The following is a 22,799-nucleotide window of genomic DNA, read 5'->3' on the forward strand; positions in this document are numbered from 1 at the left end:
AGAGGTCTCCCTGATGGTAAGGGATAGGAAAAAATTATACAGTCTTTTAAAGTTAAAAAAAAAAAAAAAAAAAAAAAAGTATTTTAAACTATGTAGATATTCAGTTTTAATGTATGAAAAAATGAAATGCTACAGTACTAGTAACTTAGGGCCTGATTTAGATGTTGGTGGATAGAATACTCTGTCGTAAACGTGACGGATATCTCATCTGCCGTGTTACGATCCCCATAGGATATCATGGGATCGTAATACAGCAGAATGGATTTCCGTCACATTTGTGACAGAGTATTCCCCTCCACAGACATCTAAATGAGGCCTTTAGTTCTAGTTCTATGTTTAGTAATTTAAATACATTAAAATATATTTATTTGTTTTGGAAAATGTATTACAAAAATACCTTAAGTAACATTTGTATTTGATTTTATTATATATTTAAAAGTATTAAAAGTTATGGATAAAATGAATGTAAATTACTTTAATTTATTCAAAAATGTTCAAGCCCATTAGAAGGCTGACTGCCTCATTCTTGATTGGTCCAGAAGAGTCCATGTTACAACGGCCTTCAAATAGCTTCATTGGTTGGTAAATCATTACACAACCTTGTTCCTTTGTTTTTCTAGAAAGATAATTAGGCAATATGAGCCACTTCGTGCTCTCAAGTCAGAAGGTAGGAATCTGTTTGTTATTCCCAAATATAGAAGAGAGCTTATGGGCGGTTGGAGCGTCTCGGTTTTAGCTCCAAACTTATTGGAACTCCTTTCCCCTGCAGTTTTGTCAAGAGGCCACTTTCTCAGATTCAGGAAAGCCTTGAAAACATATCCGTTCAAACAGGCCTATGAATAGTTCACCCTCTGATGTCATGAAACCTTTGGTGTACGTTCGCTTAAGACATTTTGTATAACACAACATAACGTATTTATTAAATTAAAAAAGGTTGTTAAAATAATTATAAATAAACGGATACTTTTATTTATATATTTTACTATACATGTAAATGTGTATATAAAGTTAAAAAAAAAATCTAAATAAATTAATTTATTTTACCATCGTTTCACACAGGGTGTTTTTCAAGTTGCTGCCTCCATTATTTTCTATAGGAGTGTGTTGTATTTCCAGTTTGTGACCATGTGTGGTGCTGAACTTATTACAGGTCTGAGCTGGAGTAAATTTTCATTATTTTGTGGACTTTTTTTCTGTAGTAAGTTTAGAAATGCAGTTTGCAAAGAGGAACGTGCTTAATCTTTTGTAGATGGATGCATATCCCTCCCTCAATCTCTAGGAAGCTTTGTTAACTCTTTGAAGGCTCAGAATAAACGTTGCATGCATGAGGCACACACATTTCCACAGTGACCTTGATTACACACACATTAGCAATGAGCCACTCCTCAAACCAATCACGACAATGGAATTGGAATTAGTGACAGGTCATACATAATGGTGTTTTCCTCCCTGGGAACAACGTTTACCAACTACCTGAAGACATACCTAAAAATAGATGCCTCATTAAATTCTGAGTAAGTCATAGGGTGACAACTTCCTGCCAAAACATGTGTTGGCTTGATGAAGAGTACCCGTAAAGAACAATATAAAGAATATTTGTGTTTGATGAATGGAAAAGAAGGACATTCTTTAGTATCTTGTAGCGTGGCTGCAAGGACAATTTTGTATGCTGTGGGACTTTCCTCCTGACCTTGGAGAGCATTGGTGTGACTACTCCTGCTGCGTACCCTATGTGAACATTATATGAAGTGACTCTCTGTGAATAAGTACTATTTGGATGAACAGTGTACCAACAAAAAGTGTTCCACATTTTCCAGTAATTCCCTTGTCTTTCTCACATTTATTACTAAAATATAGGCACATATGTATGGAGATCTCTGGAATCAGGGCAGAGATATAATGACAGAAAGAATAGAAGCAGAGGTGAGGACCACTGCATGTAGGTATGCGCATAGTATTTTGTAGCATGTGATTAGTAGGAAAAATCAATATACTACAAAATGAGGTTTCGGAATAGCCCCACAAAATTCTTTTAATTTCTAGTAGCACCCTGTACAATATTATTTGTTAAATATGTGCTGTTAAGGTCTGAAAATATGGTTGTTTTTTATAGTTGAATCAAAAATGTCTAGATCTCTTGAGGTTACAAAATATTATATTTTGTCAGATATTTTAGTGTGAGGACTACTGTATGTGTATTGTTTCACATGCAGAGTTTTTTTCCACCAAATATCTCTTAGACAATAGTCTTCATTCGGCTTCTTCAAATAAACCCTCATTAGATTTATTCACCTGTTAGTCCATTGCCTGGTGTTATTCACATCCATTCACTTAAAGGTCATATTGAAATCATCCTGCAATTGACTAAATTTGAATAGTTGATAAGGGCTTTTTTACCTTTATCAAACCCTCACAGTAATTTGCTTTAATGGTGTAGTATGGAATAGTGCTTCATTTGTGCTTGTTGTTTCCAGTGCAGAGCACCGGCACTCATTTTTAAGGGTCGGCACTTATTTTTCTGCTTCAAAGATTTACTGTGAGCAAAAGGCACATATAGAAAAGATGGAGGAAGAGAAAGCGTAACAAAGAGGAAAAGCAGAAAGCTGCAAGAGTGAGCTGAAAGGGCAGAGAGTGGCTTTAAATGGACTGAAAGGACCTGCGATGGCTTCAGGATTACGTTGCCTCAGTATTCCGTGTTCGTACATTTAATTGCAGCAGTCGCATGTTTAAGAGGAGGGCTTTGGGCACCAGCATATTTTTATTTACAAATTAAGCACTGGTATGGAACCAATGTAAGGGAATCACATATCTGCTTACGAACATGTTGTTCATACCAAGCGCCCTCCATCTCCAGAAAGTCAAAAGGTATGCAGATAACATTCTTAAAAAGAGTCATACTCTACTCTGGGTTTGGAGAATCCATCATTACCTTTACACAACTGCCTCAATATTGTGACTAGGCAGGAGTAGTCAGAGAAAAAAGGAAATGAAAAGGCATTCCTCATTCTAAAGCATTGCTTCTACCAGGCTATTGACAAACTCTTCAACTTTTTTTATAAAGTGTGCTGGGAATGGTAGTCCACCACAAGTTACAAAGTCACTAACCTGTTAGGGTCAGCCAAAGGTCTCAATAACTTAAACCTGAGCTCAAGCTATGGCACAGAGCAAACAGACTTAGGGGGTCATTCTGACCCTGGCGGTCGACGACCACGGAAGCACCGCCAACAGGCTGGCGGTGCTTCCTTTGCTATTTCGACCGCGGCTGTAAAGCCGCGGTCGCCCAGCCGGGTCCGGCGGTTTCCCGCCGGATTTCCCCCGGCTGGGAGAATCCTGGGGATTCCGACCCCCTTCCCGCCAGCCTGTTTCTGGCGGTTTTCACCGCCAGAAACAGGATGGCGGGAACGGGTGTTGTGGGGCCACTGGCATGGGCAGTGCAGGAGCCCCCTAACAGGGCCCCAGCAGGATTTTCACTGTCTGCTTTGCAGACAGTGAAAATCGCGACGGGTGGAACTCCACCCGTCGCACCACTGCAACACCGCCGGCTCCATTCGGAGCCGGCTTCAATGTTGCAGGGCCTTTCCCGCTGGGCCGGCGGGCGCTCTTTTGGCGGTCGCCCGCCGGCCCAGCGGGAAAGTCGAAATGGCCCCCGCGGTCTTTTGACCGCGGAGCGGTCTTTCGACGGGGGAAGTTTGGCGGGCGGCAACCGCCGCCCGCCAAACTCGGAATGACCCCCTTAATTTAAATAAAATGTGCAAAGCATGTATAACTACAAAGCTACAAAGTCAGAAACATGACACAATAGAAATCCCTCTACAATTTAGTAAAATAGAGTAAAATATATTAAACAACTAATCCCACTGAGTTAAGTGCACAAGGATTTGTTTATAGATCTACAATCCCTCTGCACCAAGAAAATGATGATTAGGAAGGGAAGAATAACTCAATCTCCTCCTTTGTACTTCGGGTGAGTGCCGTAAAGACAAACAGCATCTAATAAGGGCAGTCAAACAGGGTGATCATGATCAAATTAAACGATCTTGTGTAAGCCATACAACAACTATTGCCACATATAAGCAAGAGTGGATCGCCTCAAACTGGTTAGCCATAATAGAAACATCAAAAAACAAGGATCAAAAGTCCTTTCAGTAGATTTTTTCCCATGGTGACCTACTAACTCAAAGCACCATGGAATATGCAGTCCAACCTCAGCAATAGGCGGAATATTTTTCAGCTACCCCCAGATGGTATCTCTTATAGTTGAACAAGAGGCTGCCTTGCATGCACGACCCAGATGGTGCAACTAATGACAAATTCTCGCCATATACAAAGGATGAAACCATGAGGGATTTCCATCTTTATGCCCCGGCAAGGCACCGAGTACAGACAAGATCAAGGGGGACCTTTTCCCCTCAGAGCCCAAGATATGGGGGCCCTACATTAATACACTTTCTAATAAAATCATGGCAGGCGGTGATATACCCACTTCCTGGCTGGGCCAGATCACATCTATAAAAAGGGCAAAAGAACACTTCCCAGTAATTACAGACCTATAAGTCTGATTGGCAGTCTCCAAAGAGCGATTTGCCGCCAGGTTCTTGGAAGACTACAAGATTGGATGGATGAACCGAAGATCTTGTCTCCACTTCATTTAGGGTTTTGCCCCAAAGTAATCATCATTGACCAGGTTTTTCGACTAAATCTATTAGTCTGGAAATACCTGGGGCTCTCCAAAGCCCACCTCTACATAGCTTTTTGTAGATATGAAGCCTGCTTTCCACCTGGTCCCCAGACATCAACTGAGGCCATCCCTGGAAAGATTGGGTCTAGAACCTATTTTACTGGATAATCTCATCAGGCTTCATAAATTGAATTTTGCCCAAGTAAGGTGGGGGGTTGGAGGGGATCTCACTAACCGGATACATATTTATCGTAGTGTGTGTCAGGGATGTGTGCTCATCCCCACCCTCTTTTCCCTTTAAATAAATGATGTGGTAAATTTGTTATCCACCTGAGTCCACTTATGCCCGAACTGGGGGATGGGGAGGCTGCTAATCCCTGCACTATTAACTGGGTTGCAGAACAGTTTATTTGATTAATGTGACTCTCATGGATTGAAAGTAAATTCTTCCAAAACAAAGATAATGGTGTAATGGTTCTGCAAGCACATAGATCCTTTAAAGGGTGATTCTATATGAGAGGCACTAAACTCCAACAGGTAGATCACTTTGAGAACCTGGAAGTTGGGAAAATGAAGGCCCAAATATTGAAATCAGAATTGTCCCTCTTTTATAGTGCTTCTGTATTCCTCAAATGATATAATGCTACTACTCCAAAATCAGAATCTCCAGTCATTGAGATCCACAGGGCCAAGGTGCAACTGCTTCCCTTTATGGTACAGAAATCTGGGGTTTAGGGAACTTGAGTGGGCTGATTTGTAAAGAGAACAATCTTATAAAATAATTGTTCAAATTGCCAAGAAGCACCCAGACTGTCCTATTATTTTTTTGACACAGCTCCTAAAAGGATTGCAGACGTGGCTAGGCTAAAGCCGCTCCTCTTCTGGGCTAGACTATGGGCTACCCGGAACTGGACTCATATAGATTAGCATTGGAGGAAGTCATTAGTATAGGCCATAGTGGCTCTATAACGTGGATCCATTATGTCAAACAATTGGGAATGTTAGAATTGGGTATGTACTGATCTAACCCTCCCCTAATAAATAATAACATTAAGGTAGTCATCATGAGAAATACCAGTCAAACCTCATTCACTCCTACCAGCAAAATGCCAAGGCAGGCAGGTTGGTTGAAGAGTTCCTGTCTTTCAAACCCACTCCCAAACTAGAAATGTATTTGGATGTGTATGTAATGCCTTTAGCACACCTCCTGCTTTTAAAATTCAGTCTGCACATTGCTTGTGAGCAATTTCACCTATAATTGGGATTCTAAGCATCTCAAAACTGCTCACATTCCAACTATAGCGTAGGAGATTTAGAGCATGTACTATTTTTCTGCCCATTTTATGCCAAACCCAGGAGTTCATGGCTAAGACCTATTTTTATAACTTTGGGTGTGAAACATTATAGAAAAGCTTACTGAATCTTAAAGACAGATTGTAGCACTTTGATAGCATTAGGCCTTGGCAATTACCTGCAAGCCGTTGGATGCAGAAGGAGCTCAGTGGGAATATTGCTACAGCAATTCAGTGCAGCTACGTTTGTTTGACATGTTCATTGAAAACTGTATGCATTTGTTTTAAGCTCTTTAAGTAGAATTGCTATTAATATTGCACTTTAAAGTGATGTATGAACAATAGTCATAATGTACTTTGTTTTTAAATTATTAATGTTTTTTATACATGTTTTCAGCATTTGTGTATGATGTGTTTTAGGTGTTTGTGCCCAACATAAACATTACTGCCACTACTAATAAACAAATGACACCAAAATGACATGAATTCCAATCAGGGGAACTGGAGATATGAATTTTGAAGATTGAAGGAAAGATAGCACCAAAAAGCAAAAAGCAATATGCACCAATACTAGTCTATGGCTATTGTAGATCGAGACCTAGACAAAATTGTGACGTGTTTGATTACCAGATTCATCCTTGTCAGAGATTTTACCTTGGGTCTCTGAAATGAAGGTTGTAATCCTACAGTGGGACAAGGTTGCATGCTGTATCTGAGCACGTCCTCTTGAAGTTGCAATTTTCATGCCCAGGAAAGTCTTTCTGTAGGCCAGTCAAGATTTCAGCATTCAGACTTAGTTTCTTTTTCAGAGCCCAGAATCCTTCAGCAGGACAAACTGCAGGCTGTTGTAACGAGTTCCATGAGGCTGGATACCTTTTCCTGGAAGGGCTGCTATAACAGATTTGCTGCTAGAGAGAAGCTGCAAGTGGGAGAAACCTGTTTCCTCAGCCCAGCTAACATGTGACTTTGACAGATTAGCTTGAGTGCTTGTCTCCGGACCTCTAGAAGTGTGGAAATCCAAAGATTGTCTGAGTACCAACTTTTCAAAGTTGTTAGAAGTCCAGTTAGATGGTCAAGTGTCTCAGGACCTCAAAAAGAGTACCTGAGGATCAAGACTCACTCTAGCAGAGGCCAGCCATCAGCAGATTTCAGTACAGGGCCAGTTGCCACGTCAGCTGGGCACTTCAGGGAAAAGGCCTTTCATTGTGTCCCTATAGCCACACAGGACATCGGCCACTGTCCTTGGAGTCCACTTCTTTGTCCTGACTATAAGTGGGAGTAGGCCAGCACTTTGGCCCCCCAATCAGGTCATACGCAGTAGGCTTATTCCTCTTCTGATCATCCACAGGTCCGGATGTGTTCTGGGGATGTGGAGATTGTCGTCATTTTTGTACAGTTTGCTAGACAGTGGGAGGAGATGACTCCTATAAACTCCATAATGGACGTGCATCACATTTCCAGGGGCAATCCCTTCCTCTTTTACAGCATTTACTGTTTGTATTACTGTAAACTACCCTACAGTGCACAGTTCCTTGTGGAATCCAAAATGGCAGAACCTTTTTGCCCCTAAAAAGGGCAGGTAGTCCTCCACCACGCCAAGCATGTGCAGGGATCAGTTCCCTATTTCACTGGGATGAAGCCAGAATGGCTACAATGAGCCCTGGCATCAAAGGCCTCTCCTCCCCAGGTCACCTTTAAATATGTAGATATGAATAGAAAGCCTTTAAACTGGTCCCTTTTAAGTTAATTAAGTTCCTGAACTCTGCCCATCTGCGCTCCCAGTGGGAAGAATAGTTACATAATTTACACTAAATTCTTCCAGCCACACAACAGACCTAAGGTCTTGCCTCTGCTCTGGAGCATTTTTCACACCTCATCAAGGAGAAAGCACTGACAGGGTGCAGTTGCGGGAAGGCTGATGCTAATTGGCCACTGGTGCTTCCGACAAGTAATGTAGGACTTTACAACAGTTACTTTTCCATTGGATTTATCAAACATCCAACTTCACAGTTGAACTGGATTTTAATAAATATTAAAAACAGTATTTTGAGGACTTTGAATGATACTGTAACCAAAGTTACAAAAATTAGATTTTAATTGTATTTTAGTATAGTTATAGTTTTTCTCATAGAAACTGCCACAGCCCCATGTTGTGAAAATAGTTGTTCAGATCTATTCATGTTAGGAACATTATAACCCTTTTGTACATGTTACATTTTCAAATACTAGGCACTCTAATTTGTGGGTTACAAGGCCTACTTAGGGGTGACTTAATAAATATTTAACAGTAGGGGTCCTTCCTCTCAAAAAGCATAATTTTGACTGGTTTGCCTGCATGTTTAAACACTGCTGTAGTCAGGCTACTTATGTAGTCCTGACGCCATGTTCCCTTGTCAGCCTAGTAGATGTCACAATATGTCCTTCAGTCCACAGGTGACATTTTAAGTTCTATGACATTAATGTATGTCCTTCACCACATTGTAGTACCCTAATGTATTGAAAGTTAATTATGCCAATTGGGAATTAGTCAATTGAACATTGTACCATGTTTTAGGAGTCAGATCACATAATCTGGGGACTGGTCTGCTGTGCGCCAATGTGCAGAGTTCAGAAACCAGCAGCATAGTCTCAGGAAAATTGGGATGCCCACAGAAAATAGTTACTTTCTCACACTCAGGCTTACTTCCTGGTTCTTAGTGTGTACCTATGTTTAATCATTGGGACAAGGATATCTGTGAGTCACCTGACATAAGTTTCAAGCAAGGTACAGTGTAAGAAATGTACGGAATAGTTCTGGCATTTATGGTTAAAGAGAACTTTTCGCTGTGCCAGGACAGCTTCTCTTATGGGGATAATGCTTTGTTTCTAAATAATACTATCATCTGTGTGCAAATACTCCCAGAAGCTATGGGCCAGATGTATCATCACGGCCCTTTGCGATTCGGAAAGAGCGATTTTTAAGTAATTGCTATTTCCGACTCGCAAAGTGCCATCTATCACATTTGCGAATCAGTAATAGCAATTTCTTAAAAATCACAAATGCTATTACCGAATCGCAAATTGCGATACCGGCCCCATTCACAGCTATGGGCCTGTTGGCCCATTTCTGCAAATTTTTTGCATTTCCAAAATTGCGATTTCTGAACCAGAAATCGCAATTTTGGAAATACAAAACCCCAGGGTGCTGGGGGGCTAAGGCCCCCTCTGCTGCACCCCAAAAGATTTTTGGGGAAAATGTAAGGTGCACACATGCCAAAAGGGCATGTGTGCTTTACATGTACAATTTAAAAATGCATTTTAAATGCATTTTTTAATTTTGCACATGGTTACCACCAAGTTCAACTTGGTGGTAATTAGCGATTCCTAAATGCCAAAATCGCATTTAGGAATGGCTTCATACATGTGCTAAGAAATCGCAAATAAGGAATCCTTATTTGCGATTTCTAGTTTAGAGAGTCGCAATTTGCGACTCTCTAAACAGGGTAGCAATTTTAAGGAATCACTATTTTAGCGATTCCTTAAAATTGCGTTCAGAATGTATTTCATACATTCTGAAATGGCATTTTACATTCGCAAACGGGCATTCGCACCGTTTGCGAATGCAAAATGCTTTCATACATCTGGGGCCAGATGTAGGAAAATGCCAATTTGCGACTTGCTAATTGCGAGTCCCTGCGACTCGCAATTTGCAACTCGCAAATTGGTATGCAGATCGGTGTCTCAGACACCGTCTGCGAGTCGCTATGGGGTCGCAATGACCCACCTCATTAATATTAATGAGGTGGGTCGCAAATTGCGGCCCCATAGCGAGTCTTGGCACTCGCAAACATGGAGGCCTGCTGTCGTCAGCAGACCTCCATGTTCGTGACTGCTTTATCAATAAAGCAGTTTTTTTTTTAAGTGTAGCCCATTTTCCTTAAAGGAAAACGAGCTGCACTTTAAAAAAAACCGAAACCTTTAGTTTCGGTATTTTTTCAGGGCAGGTAGTGGTCCCTTGGACCACTACCTGCCCTGAAAAAATTGTTTTGGGTCCATTCGCAAAGGGGAAGGGGTCCCATGGGGACCCCTTCCAATTTGCGAGTGGGTTACCATCCACTTGAAGTGGATGGTAACTGCGATACCATTTGCGACCGCAAATGCGGTCGCAAATGGTATTGCATGCCACTCCGAATCCCAAATAGGAAGGGAACACCCCTTCCTATTTGCGATTCTGAAATGCATATTGCGAGTCGGTCCTGACTCGCAATATGCATTTCTGCATAGGGAAATGCGATTAGCGAGTCGCAAACGGCAATTTTTGCCGTTTGCGACTCGCTAATCGTTTCCTGCATCTGGCCCCTGGCCCTATATCTAGTTACTAATGTAAGTTTCCATACCGTGTGTATGCGGCAGCTTGAGTCTCGGATTTGTCTTCCCTACCGGTGGTCACACATTCCACATTCCAATACTTGCCATCTGGAGATTTCTCCAGGCTGGATAAGGGAAGCGAAGGGCAAACAGCAGAGATAAGGGTAACTTCTGCTGTACATGATAACGCCTAATTCCACAATGAATAGCAAAGAGGTCAAACAGCAAATGGTATATTATTTTTTAGTAAAGTGTTTGATCAACTTTTTCTTCCTTTTCAAATGAAAGAAAAACTGTAAGTGATTTCTCAGAAACAAACACCGCAATCAGTGTTTCAGAACAGATTAGTTGCATAATTCTTCTGTCGTAAAAAAAAGCAAAATACATTTTAGCTAAAAAAAGAAATGCTATTTGTGGAAGAAAATTCACACCAGCTGCATGTTGCAAAGTATATCTTCTGCTGTGTTATTTATCCCATTAAAATGATTTTGCTATCCAGCAGCCGGGTTATTTACAGGCATTATCGAACGATGACCGTGGGCGGCTAGAATTCCAGAGTGAACAGAGCCCCAGAATGTGATCCTGTCAACACCCCTCACCTGACACTGCCTCTGAGCTATATAGCGCATTTTGTTGTCCTGCAGACCGGTCCAGGACCTGACCAAGAGCAGACCCGTCTGTGTCATTCCCGGCCCGACGAGGCCCTTTCTCTTGGCCCTTGGATTTTGTTTTTAGCTTTTGCCAAGGAGAGTCGTTAGTTTCTATCTGCCAAAATGGTAAAAAAAAGCTCTTACTGCACGCCGGAAATATGGCAACAAGGGGCTCTGCCACTCTGCCCCTATCACTTATCTTATGGGTGCCATTTCCACAGAATTGAAAATAGTGGAAAGCAGCATCGGCGCGATACAAAAATGAATGATATCTAATGAAAATGTAGTACCTGCCCAGGAATCACCAGTGGTAGCTACTCTGTTACACATACCAGCCACTGGCTCTTCTGTCCATCCTACCACTTCTAACAAGGATTCCCTGTCTAGCAGCACTGTTACCAGTTCAATCGACGATCCCGTACATCCCTCCAAGCCCAAAGTGGTCAAAAGAAAAAAGCACAAAGCTTCAGCTCAGAAAGATCTCTCTGAGGCATAAAAGCCTTGTACAAGGACGAAACTAGGAGACAAAAAGTATACGCTTTTATCTCAAACCCAGTCTAGGCTTGTTACCCCGCACATAACCATCTAGCCTGGTCCTTCTCCCTCTTTAGTTTGTTCTGCAGCTACCCATGCCCCCCTTGCCTGGAGCCAGCTAGCCCACAGCCTCTACCAGCGGCGCAGACAAACCCCGATGCTTGCCCGGATCAGAGTTCACAGTCATCACGTGATAATCAACTGCCCCGACTGCATGGATTTTTTCTGGTGTTGAAAGCCATAATGGGTGAAGCTCAGTTTTAAACAATGAGTGTGTGGGTTATTTGCATCTCCCCCCAAGTGTATGCCATTTCTTATCGAGTTGGAGTGGGTGCCACCAGTGCTCGCAGGGGGGCAAAAGGACTGGCAAAGTTTGAAGAACAAAGTGGTCAGCTTGTGCTATTCCAACACAGGTTGGCAGACAAAATTTGCGAAGGACATCATAATTGTAGAAGGGTTGGTTGGGTGGGGCCCTCGTCCAAGACCTCAAGAGGTGACTGTATGGTCATAAACATTTGGCACTCAGCTCTGGTTAGCCGTTTACTACATAGGTTGGATCTTCCGCGGAAAGACCTAGACCCAATTTGTGCATTACAGTTGTTTTTTTAACAAACCCCCACTGTTTTAACCCATGTCTCAGAAGCTCCCTGAGCGAGGCACTTCTATTATTCCACTGTTCCTGTCCATTTTACACAAGAACCACTTTGCTGTTCTCTAGGGCCTTTCAGATGTTGAATGACTGGAGGAACACTGTCTTTTGCTTCTGTTACCTCTATCTCCTCCTTCCACTCTGCATGAGGGTGAACTATCTTGTCTTCTATTTTCTACAAAAAGTATGACTAAATTGGATAACTCAGGTGTGTGTCCTGGAACCTAGCAGGTATAAGGAACAAATTGGATAGCACAGATTGGCTGGAATTGATTAAAGGTTATATTGCTATCTTTTGTCAGGAGATATGGGCTCTAAAGGACTTTCACATTGATGGGTTTCAATCTTTTAGTCTTCCGGCTTTACCATCTGCTTCTGGCAGAGCTAAGGGGGCATTAGGGTATTGACCTCTCGAGAGAATTCAGCTTAAAGCAGAATTGATCTATTGTACATCCTGTGGACAATTTCTGTAGTTTTTACTTCCTGGACTCATGGATGTTGTGTTAATCAACTTTTACTTTAACCATTTGTTAATCACCCTATTGATTTGCTAATAGAGTTGGATCAAATCCTTATCTGATTAGTTTGAGAGATTCCCAAATAGGGAAGCTATTTTAGGGATGGGCAACTTCAAAATTCTCACCTGTCCTTTTGAGGGCGATCGGGTGTATTGGGTTACTAATTTCACAGAATATAATCTGACTCACTTCAAACACATTGCCTATGAGGAAGCCTTGAACCTGATTATAACGAAATTTAATTTACGTTTTAGTTCTGATTTTTTTGATGAACATGATTCCACTCTGCAAACCTTTACTAGCAAAAGGAACAGTTCTAAAATTGTTTTTTTTTATGTTTTCCCCGCACATTGTACCGTCTATTCAAGATTTCCTTATTGTCACCTCCATTTTAAGCAATAACAACCCCATTGTCTTAGTTTTATGTTGCCCCCTTTCTAATCTGAAAAAGCATATCCATTCATCAGCCCTAGAGTTCTCCAGCAATGAGGGAATTCGCCTAAGGTGAGACAAAGAGGACCAAAATAAATGTTTACAAAAGTAAATTTCTGGGCAATATGATAATTTTAGGACTTGTTTGTCTGACGAGGCTAACTCCGGCCAGGTTGTGGAGGGATTTCAGGGAATCTGTCAGCTTGCATCTAACATGCTGGTTTGTTGACCACTCTACAGTACAGGGAACCTCAAGACTTTAATTGGTTTAACTACAGCTGTATTATATCTCTAAAACAGCTAAAGCAGGCTGTAAAAGTATCTCCCCTTAACATGGCCCAAGTTAATGCACAGAGGGTCTTGTATAAAGCCGTCATAGAGGCCAGAAAATGGAGATCAGGAGGCAGGCCTGGGACGATCTACAAGCAGCCTCTGTTCTAAGGGACACAGGGCTTTCTAGGAAGTTATTAATAGACCCTATTTCTCAGACAATAATCAACTCAAAATGGAATTCCATATTACCGGTGAAGATTGGGTTGGGCATTTTTCCAAAATGTTTGTGACAAAGGCTTTCACCAGCCCATAGCAGAAGTATTGCCTTAAGCAACGCCATTGATATCAATACAGTAACCAGAGCCATTTTGTTGACAAAATTTTTAAACAGAGCTGTAGGAGGAGACATTCCTAACACCTGGAGGGAATCAGTTCTGGTACACATTTTAAAAAAAAGGGAACAGGAATCACCCTTCATGTTATAGGCCCATCTCTCTTTTCGCTGCATTGGTAAGATCTTAGGGTGGGCCATTATCCAACTTTTAGAGGATTGAGCCATTGATAACAAGTTGTTTTCTATGGCCCAGTATTGTTTCTGTCCAGGTGTTGGAACATTTGAGCAAACACTGAATCTCCTTATGATTGGAGGGAAATATGTTCAGGCCAGGGGTGGGGCACTCCAAATGGCCTTTATGGACCTCTTGAGTGCCTTTGTTTTGGTGGATAGGGGCAAGCTCTGGCAAATGAGGAGGAGAGCCAGGATTAATTGTGCTCCGATTGATTTTGTAAAAAGATTGCACTGGGGTACTAAGGTACAGGTTCGCAATAGTACAAATGGTGACTCTACCCATTTTTTAAATTTCAACAAGGGCGTAAGGCAGGGTTGCATATTAGCCCCCTTTTTATTTCTTTTCTATATTAATGCCATTGAGAAGGAGCTGGTAGCAAGAGGCAAAGATCTTCCCAGATTTGGAAACCACACCATCCCAGTATTACTCTACGCAGATGATGCAGTCTTAATTGCTTGCACTGCTAAAAGTCTCCATCTACTGCTGGATGTTTTTGACCATTTTATGGGGGAGCTGAATTTAAAAATTAACCACAAGAAATCTCACATTTTGATATTTGGCCCTAAGATCACTCTTTCCCACTCTCATAATATAACGGGGGCTCCAAATTCTAAAGTATCCAATTTTAATTACATATGGATTTTGATGTCTGGGAGCTTGAGTTGGGGGTAATCTTTTGTCCAACAGAGCAGGTAAATGTGAAGGTGCAATAGACACAATCTTTAGGTTCTCTAAAAGACTTGGAGTCTGATTTAGAAGACTGTGGACAGGTTACTCTGTCACAACGGTGACGGATATCTAGTCTGCTGGAATCTAAACCCATAGGGTAGAATGGGATTTAGATTTCGGAGGACGAGATATCTATCACCGTTGTGACAGAGTAATCATCTACCGAGTTCTAAATCAGGCCTTTGGTAACAAACTCATTAGAGAACTAATCTCCCTTTATAAGAGCAACTGCATGTCCCAGGTTACTTATCGAGCAGGTGCTTGAGGTTATTCCTCTTTGAGTAACCTCCAAACAATAGAAAACAAATGTCTGTGTAGGCTACTCGCGGTGCCTAGGAGCACAACCACCCTCATTACTTATTTAGAAGCTGGTTTGGGATTCATTGAGGACATAGTTCATGTTGCCTTGTTGTTATTACGGTTAAAGATTAGGCCCATACTTCTTTCTCTCAACTGATTCCTACAGATTGCCTCAGACAGGAGCACATAGCCTCAATCTCTTGGCTTTCATATTTCCGAAAGACCTTTGCGATCTTAAGGCTGTCAAAATCGTTCCTATGCCAATATGAAATTAACAGGAGTGCGAAAAATGTGGTGAAATCACAATTTCTCTCTGTTAGAATGCAACTCAGACTTACAAAATGTCCGCCGGGGTCTTCAGTCACCTGCTATTTAGATCTGAAGCAGGTGGAGGGCACAGAACCATATCTCACTTGGGTCACAAACTTGGAATGTAGATTTCTCTTGACCCGCCATAGATTTGGCACCTTTCACTATCTGGTAGCCCATCCCAAGCAGGACTCGTGGTTTTCCACCTTACCGCCTTGCCACTGTGATGGTTCTTCCAAACAAACCCTGGCCCATTTTATGTTTTTTGTGCCTTTTATTTTAGACCAAGGGTGTTTTTGTTTTACGTCTTTTGTTGCACATCTTTGCTTCTGGTTCTTCTATTTCTTGTTTACATCATCTCCAACTGGTAGGGTCTGAATTGTGTGCTTCTTTTTTAGGTTATGTATGTCAAGCTTTTAAAATCAGGAAAGCACCGATCCCCACTAACGACTGATGCCTAATCCACTCACATTACAAATATTTATTTTCTGTTGTTGATTAGGTGCTTTGCACCCTGTCTTATTATTATTTTTTAGCATGTTTGCGCAGGACAATGATAACAGAGCTGCCGGATGCCTGGCTTTTCAAATATATGAACTGTTTTATCTTGTCTTTTAATAATGTTTTTTATGTTATTTATCTTTTTATAGCCTAGTACTGAATAAAAGTTCTTTGACTGACTGACTGATAAATGCATATTTTAATACCCACAGTTGAATGCTCCATGTGTCACATTCTTGAAATGTCCCAAATTGTACATTATCAAAGTCCTGCAATTTCACATACACATAGATAAAACTTATTTCATGCTTGTATATTGAATCAACTAAGGGTCATATGTGCTAACCTGTTTTCCTGTCACAAAGCCTGAGATTAGCAAAATGACAGGCTTTGTGACCGGAAAATAGTGTTTCATAATAGACTAATGACACGTTGCAAGTCAGATAAGTCTTTTACGCTCACAAAGAGCTTTTGTGATCCATACCGACTCTCAAAGGTGTTAGTACATTACGTATCAATGATTGCAACTGCTATCACAAACCACTGAAGTGTTACCAAAACCTGAAAGGTTGTAGTAATGCATTCACAAAGTAGAAACTGTCCCTAGAGACAGTTAGGGAGACAGTTGCCAGCTTTTAAAAGGCTTCAAGCATCTGGGGAGCAGAGTGGTCCGGGGGACTATGGCATGTTTCCCAAGTGCCATTCACTACATGTAATGTTTTTAGCCTTCAAAAACGACTGAACAGATTTACACCAAACCAACAAAAGCACACATTATGACTATACTTCTACTTGCATGCCAAGTTTGGTGTAAATTTGTTCAGTGGTTTAGATGATAGGCAAAAGCGAAATTTTCTAATGGAGCTAAGATGGGAAAACACTTCTTTTTCTCCTCCCTTAAACATCTCCCCCGCACACATCTACACAAAAATTGACATGCTGGTTCTTAGCTGGCTCTGCCAAGCAATTCTTTGTATAGAGTCCAAAGTTATAGGTAAATCAAAAATGCCCTGTAAATGGAAAGTGCAGAGGAACCATAACAGTATGGCTGAACTTTTAACTACACAGTGATGATATTCACTGTGTAATAAGCCAGTCCACACAGTTGCCATGCAAGATTCAAATACATCTTCATTTGGGTACATTTCCTGAACATTTAAATAAAACATAAACTGTATACACTGCACAACTTATTTATGTAGTCTACGCTTGTATGTAATGACTGTGTTATAGACCATTATTGTTAAAGGCAAGTACAGGAGTGCTTGATGCATTCTAGATTTTGAGGATATCCACACATCCATCTACTTTCATACAACCAATCTGAACAGTACTCATTACATGAAAATATTAAATTGATCTGGTCTTCAGGACATTAGCTGGGCAATCAAAAGCTAGTACAATAAATCAGTATTTCTCTTAACTGAAATATTTCTCTATAGTGTTGTTGTAATGTATCCAAAATCTTTAGGGTTGTAACAACATATTATTTGTACATTATTGTATATATATCTCAGATAACAAATAATTAATTTCTCCTGTTTATTTAACATGGTACCTTCCATTCTCTGTCCCCTATTCCTCCCCCCTGTGATTGTTCTGTATGGGAATGTCCTGGCATCTGAGTTAGAATGTTGGTGACAGGACTGGTTGTTGGTAAAGTGACTTGGAGGTGCTGAGACCTATGAATAAAGTATCTTCATCTAGACCTGTTGTCTGCATCTTTTCAACACTGATGATGAGGATGGGATCCCAGCTGTGCAGGGGACATTGTAGCCTCTCCACCGCTGTGTCTTATGGTCACTTGTGTCGGTAAGGTGTCTGAGCCCTGGATACCTACGTAGAAGAATCTGACAGGAGTTTGGGATACCAGGGAGATTAGTATTGGTGTATCTGCTGGAGTTAAGGACATTGCCATCCTACCCACTTCTGCAGTCTCAGCGTACCTTCATTATGACTTTACCCGTAAATCATGCATGTTTGACTGCTGTCTCTGCACGGGGCACCTTTCGGATGTTGTTCACTTGCTAACAAACTCAGTGGCATAATCTCCTGTGACACTGCTCCTTCTATTTAGGAGTGTGTTCCAACATCAGCCACACACCCCTCCCTCTCTACATCAGTTATTTGATACCTAGTTGTTCCTGTGTTTTCATCTTATAGCGCTTCAGCGTCAAAGGATTGAGTGTAGCCCTTTGCACTGGGATTGCATGAAACGGTTGAGCTGACAGGCACAGCTCACCAAAGTGTGAGAGAGAGTTTTATGAGGTGCGAGGCATTAGCCTGTCATGCTGAAAGGCACAGCTGAGTTGCTCGAAACTGTCATTCAGCATTACCGCACAAAGTATTGTATGAGAATTCCTTGTGCTGTGGAATGCATGATGCTCGTTGCACTGACAGGCACAGCTTAGTTAAAGTGTGAGTGAAAGCTTTATGAGGTTTGTGATGAGCCTGTCACCCTGACACACAGCTGAGCTATGTTAGAACTGCAGAATCGACATTCCCACACAAAGTCTTGAGTGTGAAGCCTGTACGCTGACGGGCACAGCTGATTTCTTGTTGTCAGTTGTATTCTAAAATGGAGACTGTCATGCTGAGAGGCACAGCTTAGAAAAGAAAAAATAAATAATAAAAACCCCACAATCATGCCACTGGTCATTAAATGTTCCACCGTTGCTAGTATCGCCTGACATTTTGACAGAACGATACAAGCATATTGCTAGCCAGTACATAAATTCATCCAAAGTTATACTTTATTCGTCCACTGAGTTTTTCTGTCCACACTGGAATTGTTGTTATTTTCAGGAGCTGCCATCATTCCTGACACCTGGCTCTGTTTTCCGATGACAGTACTCCTTCTCATAGCAGAAAAAGCAATGAGCAGATTGAACACCTACCAAGGTCTATTTGTTTTAGCCATGTTGGGGGGGATTTGAAGTTATAATAGTGCAGTAAAGTGATTATAGTACACTTATAGATATACATATTTTTCCTAATTCCACAATTACCTTGCAGCATAGTTCTGCATACAGGTGGACGAAGGATTTCACACAATTAATATTATTTTTGAGGGGTTCTTGCTTCACCCAGGTTTGAGGATCATATATAGGAATAAAGTAATACGAAAATGTTATATCAGGAAAAATGGCAGTGGAGAGCATGAGTCAACCACCTCTTTTCATAAGTGGCATTGGGAATCCAATTTTACCCTGGTAGGAGATGATAAAGCTGTTTGAATCACACCTAATTGCCATTGGTGGGGAGACATTTTTATCATTTAGGAAGCATCATATTTATACATAACTAGGAGTACAGGGAAGAAAATTATTTGAAAATGTATGTGCCCTATCCTGGATAATGAGGGTGAAGATACAGAACAATTAGATGTATTTCTGGCAACATTTAGGAATTAGACGTACATTTTGGTTATGTTGGGTTATGTTGCCTTGCTTAGGGGGCTTGATAACAGATGTGATTTAAGAGTGTTGTGTGATTCGATGATTCGTGACCAGTGGGTCAGATGTACAAACAATATAAAGATACAAGAGAAGTTGCTTATCTGCAACCCTTATCTTAAAGTGGCATTAAAATTCGCTAAGAGAATAGAACACATGGCAGAGTAATGAAACAGCTCAATCATAATGAAGAAGTGCATGAAATACAAAACAATGTGGATAGGAATAGTAATGTGTGGGAAGTCAAGCAAAAACCTAGTGACACAAAAAACAAATACAAGACCATACAAGAGAGTGGAAACCACAAGTGTTATTCGGGTGAAAACACAATCATAAGGCAAATAACCCTAAATGTTCTGTTATGGAGTGGTGGGGGAAGATGATAACATGAAGAAATTCATACTTCAAATTGAACCACATAATAATACTACTCAAAGTGCTTATCCTACATGCAAAATTGCCCTGGATAGGGACGAGCTAACAGTTTTCACAGACTCATGTTCTCTGTACACGTTGATTGAGAAAAAGGTGTTTGAGGATACAATTTGGAAAAGAGGTTATAAATTACAAGAGGTTGATATAAATTTTAGCAGTTATAATTGAGATCGAATTACTTTGATAGGCATGTCAGCTATGCGCATATAGTTTAAGGAATGTTCTACTATTGGTAAAATCTATGTGACAGAAAAGGATCAAACTCACTAAGTTGGGGACACCAAAAGGAATTATGGATGAAACTGGATCCCAATAACCCTGAACAAGTCCTTTCATGCGAAAGGTCATACACAGGAAAAGACATTTGTAAAGAGTTCAGAGAGCTGTTTAATAATAAATTAGGACTAATAAGGAAGTACCAACATAAGATCAAACTAAAAAGCAATGCTCGCCCCATGGTGCACAAAGTTAGGGCCATACCTCCCCTCATGGAGAAACCACTAGGAGATGAAATCAGAAAACTAGAAGAACAAGGGGTAATTGAACCCACTGAAAATTCAGAGTGGCTAGCACCTATAGTAGTCACTAGCAAGGCAGGTGGAAGGGGAATAAGGTTTGTGTGTGGAGCTGACAGACCTCAGTGCCAGCATTTGAGGGGATCGTTTTCCACTCCCTAGAATAAATGAAATGTTAAGTATGATGGGAAATGGGGGCGTGGCTTGGCCCGACTGTAAGACGGCCACCTTCTAGTGTGGCTCAACTGGGTCAGATTTTCCTTGGATCATCACCACCGGTATGGGCAACCAAGGCACTCGATGATGCCCTACGAAGCCTTGAGAGGATTAATGCTATCGGACTCGCTGTGTGCCTAGAAAAGCTATGGCACTGGGGGGGCACGTGTTAGACGAGCCACGGGCTACGTGGGTGCCAAGAGGTGAAGAGGGGCCCCCACAGAGTGGCGCTCGAGTAGGACTTCTTGGCAGAGTCTGCCTTGCCCCGTTGTTGCCGGCATGCTGGGTGGTGCCTGACCACGCACCACAGAAACTGGGACCATGCAGCGCCACCAGCCCACAAAGAGGTGGTGCGGTGCTGCGGTGACACCTCCCTCGCCTGGTAGGAGCTGTAGCCGCCACAAGAGGACAAGGACAAGCTGGCTGGTGTGGACGGCACAGAGAGTGGAGGCCTGCCCCTGCCCAGATTCTGACCATTATTGTGGCCCTGTGTTGAGCAGGGGCATGATGGCATGGGGGGCTGATCAGGCCTACTACTCTCGTCCCCTTTGATTGAGGCCATCACTGCCTGCGGATGCGGGCCTGCCTGCTGGCTTGGGCGGCTGGATGCTGTGGCCCGTGCCCAGGAACTGCTGTGCATCCCTCCAGGGGTCTGGGTGGAGTGAACCCTCGGTGGTGCTAGAGGCGTGGCTTTCGGAAGGAAAATAAGGCCTTGGAGGCCGCACTGGTGCCTGCTGCCTTTTCCATAGTGATCCACACGGAACCCCCCCATGCCCTGGCACTGTGACTCATACCTGGTGAAGGGCCTCGCTGTGCCTGAAGAGTGAGGTCATTGTGGCACAAAACCCTGTTTGGAGGGAGGTCCTGTACGCCTCGGAGGCCCTGAGTGTCACCTTGGAGAGGGTAGGGGGTGGCAGACCTTGTCGGGGGGGGCCTGCCCACATCACCCCTTTGTCTTCCTGGCTGGACTATAAGAACTGTCACCCTGGAGGTGCCTAGGATGCTGGCAAAATCACGCCCCCAGACATCTGGGCCCCATTCCAAAAATTCCTTCAGGTGCAAGTGACTGAATCTACGCCAGGGGAGGTGACCAGTTGAAATGCATCCCCAGGTGACGTGTGTTGATGTGGGTTCTGTCCTATGGTAACATCCATGTTGAACCATTGGTCTATATTTAGTGCTGAGGCGTGAGTGCACTGTTCTCCCCCTCCCTCCCCTCATTCCCTGTTTGTCCCCTCCCAGAGATAGCCAGAGACTAGATTTTAAACTACACTGAAGGGTACTGAATGTACTTGGATAATAAATATGCTCTGCCTTGTTGATATGTTACGGGAGCTGAGTGGGAGTTGCACTATGCCAAACTATGTATGTTGCCTGTTTGGAGGGGGTACCTCCTAAGTTTTTGTTATGACTGTTGTGTTATGTATTTATAAACTCAATAAACACAATTTAAAAAACAAAGTATGATGGGGAACGCCTCTTATTTAAGCGTGGTTGACCTCTCATCAGCCTACCACCAAGTAGAGCTCTACAAGGAATCGAGCTCATATACTTCATTTATAATCCTTTTGGAGCCTAGAGATACCCCAGTATGCCTTTTGGGCTAGCTTCTGCAGCTGCGGTTTTCCAAAGGATAATGCAGCAGTTATTGAAGTGCCTAAAAAAAGGTCTTCTGTTTTCAAGGCAATGTTTTAATTTATGGCAACTTGGAGACAGAGCATAATGGAACTGAGATTAGCTTTTGCAACAGCTTTAAGGGAAGCAGGGGTAACCTTGAAATTGGACAAATGTCAGATTCGTGTAGCATCTGTGGAGTACTTAGGACACACCATTTCTAAAGATGGAATAAAACTTAAGTTTGACCTAGTGGAAGCAGTCAGGGAAGCACCCCCATCATCCACTAAAGCTCATTTTTAGGACTGGTAGAATAAATGTCGTATTTTTATTTTTTTTAACTTTGCAGATAAAGTTGCACTCTCGAAGGAATTGATAACAAAAACACTTAAATGATCAGCTGCAACACACGTTTTTAGAGTATCTAACAAGCTATCATCACTGCACCCAACTTTTTTTAACGTGGGGCAAAAGACTAGACTTACAACTGATGCAAGTACAAAAGGGTTAGGTGCTGTTCAAACTCAAGTAGTAAACAACAAAGAACAAATAGTGGCTTTTGCTTCACGAAAGTGAAAGGAGAAGTGCTAGCCTGATATTGGACCATACTACATTTCAAGTACTTCTTTTTGGGTCTGCCTGTCACCTTAGGTAAATATCATAAACACTTAACCTTGATTTTTTCATCAAAGGTTATAGGTAACACATCACCATGTATTGCCAAATGGGTGCTAGGCCTAGAAAGTACAGCTACAAAATAGAATATGTCCCTGGTAGCAGGAA

Source organism: Pleurodeles waltl, chromosome 1_2 (genome assembly GCF_031143425.1).
Source record: "Pleurodeles waltl isolate 20211129_DDA chromosome 1_2, aPleWal1.hap1.20221129, whole genome shotgun sequence".
NCBI lineage: Eukaryota > Metazoa > Chordata > Amphibia > Caudata > Salamandridae > Pleurodeles > Pleurodeles waltl.